Source organism: Vicugna pacos, chromosome 1 (genome assembly GCF_048564905.1).
Source record: "Vicugna pacos chromosome 1, VicPac4, whole genome shotgun sequence".
Lineage (NCBI taxonomy): Eukaryota > Metazoa > Chordata > Mammalia > Artiodactyla > Camelidae > Vicugna > Vicugna pacos.
In genome coordinates, this window is record NC_132987.1 from 28,273,674 (window position 1) to 28,277,042 (window position 3,369).

At 38.1% G+C, this 3,369-nt stretch overlaps 1 pseudogene; it reads right to left on the bottom strand.

The window, feature by feature from the left end:
• Window positions 1-2,377: 2,377 nt before the first annotated feature.
• LOC102539074 (HAUS augmin-like complex subunit 2 pseudogene) lies at window positions 2,378-3,073 on the bottom strand (annotated as a pseudogene).
• Window positions 3,074-3,369: the final 296 nt, after the last annotated feature.

Sequence of the window (3,369 nt, forward strand, 5' to 3'; positions counted from 1 at the left end):
ACTGCGCGGTAGCAGAAAGGACTTAACTGGACATGACCCAATGTTCATTGTATTATAATTAACATTGTGGTTTAGGCTCCCCTCCCCCATGGGTTTTTCTGTATACATCATGGGTAAGGTCATGTGCAAAGGGGCCAGACATGACTAAGTATTCCAGAGGCAAGAGCTGTTAATCAATCAAGAGACCACCTCTAAGTGAGAATATAAGAGAAAGGGGAGACAAGAACCTCCGCTTTTCCTCCCTTGGGTCAGCTTGCCTCTTGTTCTTGGAGCTGTACTTTTTTATTTTTAAAGGAAGAGGAAAGATTTATTATTACTTGCAGCAAGTAAGGAGAACACTAGGAATTTTTTCCAAAGCAGTGTCTCCACAACAGCAAAGCTGGGGAAGTTTTAAGCAAAAGGTACATGCATATTCATGAAAGGACTTGAGCAGAGGAGAATTCAGCATAGAACTGGGGCAAAGGTTGACAGAGTCCAAGCTTTAGTTGATTGAAGTCACGAGGGTCATAGAAGGTCAGCATCAGTTCATCCCCCACCTGGGTGCGTGCCTTGGTTCCTGCAGATCTCAAAGATCTGTATCAGACTGTTACGTATATTCCTGGAGGAACTAGGACTCTTTTATCGCTGAACTATTGGGGTTTTTTTCTTTTTTCTTTTGATTTCTGGTGTATAGCATAATGCTTCTGTCATACATAAACATACATATATTCATTTTCATATTCTTTTTCACTGTAAGGTACTACAATATAGCTCCCTGTGGTATACAGTTTAAACTTGTTTATGTTATGTATATTAGTTAGTATCTGCACATCTTGAACTCCCAACTTGTCCCTTCCCCCTCAACCATAAATTTGTTTATTGTCTGTGAGTCTGTTTCTGTTTTGTAAATAAGCTCATTTGTCTTCTTCTACTTCTTTTATTTTTTTTAGATTCCACATATAAATGATATCATAGGGTATTTTTCTTTCTCTTTCTGGCTTTCTTCACTTAGAATGACAATCTCCAGACCCATCTGTGTTGCTGCATGTACTTGTCCTTTTTTTAATAAATCTTTTAAAATCTTTTGCTACACAACACACTGTCTCCCTACTGTAAACTTATCTTTCAGGTATGACAAGAACTGAGATCTTTACCTTTTGGGTAACACAAGATGAGGGGAACCCAGGTGATACAGAGAATGCAATGGTATAAAAATACTGAAGCATGCATTTTAAAGCAAAAGAGAACCCCAAGACTGAAAAGAAGCCAAGCATCGTTGTACTACTGATACAAAAGAACATAACCTGAGATTAAGTATTAGTATTCTACTCCCTTTTATACGCCCGACAACCTCAGGTAGGTAAAATATCAGAGCACTTTTTAAGGTAATACCTCTAAAAGTTTTACCATTATGTGCCTTTTTTGTTGTTGTTGTTCTGCTTTTCTTCTTTGCCTACTCCTAAAGCTGCCAGTGAACATGCTCAGGAAATGCTTTAGTGTGTCAGGTTCCCCAAGACTCCCCTCTCCTCCAACCCCAGGTTAGATGACATACTTGGAGGATTCAGAGGACTCAGTATATCATTGTACTCATAGTTATGATTTATTATAGCAAAAGCATACAAAGCAAAAGAGCAAAGGGAAAAGAGGTGTATAGGGGCAAAGTCTGGGGGAAACCAGGAACAAGCTTCTAGAATCCTCTGCTAGTGGAATCCCATAGGATGTGCTTAATTTCCCCAGCAGCTGAGTTGTGACATGTATGAAATGTCTACCACAAAAGCTCATTAAAGTTGCAGTGTCAGGTTTATTATTGCAGGCTGGTCACATAGGTACCTTCTACCTAACATGTACCAAACTTCTGGATTCCCAGGAAAAAAGCAGATGTTCAGCACAAACCACACTGTACAACCACCTTAGTCACAGCAAGCAACTCTTATCAGTGAGAGTGGAGGGAGCCCTCTTAAAATCTAACTTCCCAGATGCCGGCCAAGCTGGCTTTTCAAAGGATAGCAGCCAGGTCTGCTATGTTACACTTTTTCTGCATACTTAGTGACAATCCCACAGAAATAATCAACATTACTTTCAGATTCAAGACTCTTCTAATTCAGAAATAAACATTTCTTAAAAATGACATAAAGTCTGTTGCCTAAGGTGGTTAATGTGCTCATTAATAAATTATCACAGCTGTATTTGAGTTTTACTGAAAAATGGAATGAAAATATATGAAAAACAAAGGAAAATCTAGTTTGGTCTTAAAGAACTTGGAATCTTAGTATTTCAATATAAAGAAGTTTCTCTTTCAGTATTGCTAGCAGCAAAGTCTATAAACACCCCTGTTACAGTTGACTAAAAATGAACTTCACAAGCCTACATATAATTTAAAAATATATACAGTTGATAATCACTTGGCATTAACAGTTTGGACACTAACTTTAGAAGTAAAAAGTAAAGGAGGTACTATAACATCATGATTATGAAGAAAATTTTCTTCAGCCAATATGTGGGGATATTAGAGGAGACTTCCTTCTGTTGTTCTCACCACTTGAGTATATTCTTTGCCAGTTCTTCTATCTCAGTCACCAAAATAACCATCTTTGCTAAAGCCACACTCATTTTCTTCATTTTGCATCTAAATGAAGGATATTTCTAATTGTTTCAAGATGATTTTCTAATCTCTCAGTGAACATGCCAACTCCAACAAATATACCATGTATCTGTGATAAATAACTTCAATAGGCAAGTTTTCTTGGCACACGGGTTTCAATAGTCTTTGCCTGAGGGACCGCTTCTCTTCGGGCACTGCTTCTGAATGATTATTCGTGCTTTGCAGAGTATGACACTTTTGAGCCAAAAAGGAAGGATGGACAATATCTGCTGTATCTTTTTCTAGTCTAAGGAGTTCAGAGTTTTTCTGGTAGATTTCAGCTTGGTTATCTGTGATCTGCTGTGGTCTGGAGAAGTTCACAAAACGGGAAGCTAATTTCTTAGATATGTTTAACATCTCCTGAGTGATCAACCCTGAAACCACAAAATGGCCCAGCAGTAGCCTGGCGGCATTAAGCATGGACACCTTGTCCCAGGGGTTTGCCACAGCCATGGCTGGGAGCCACCATCCCCGGTGGCATGGAGAGTAAATTCTAAGTGAAGTTCTTTGACCTCTAGCTAAATTGGGGATGCTTCACAGGGCCCCTGACCATCTCAAGGAGAGATAATAAACTAATTAGGCTTATTTGGTCTGTTAAATTACATGGGAAACGTTGTTAAATGAGTAATAATAAACCTCCTTAATTTATATTGTATGGTAAATATTATTAATATGAATATTCTAGAAATTATATGAAGTTCCTAAAATTAGAAATGTCTTATGTTGTCATTCATAATTCATCATTATCT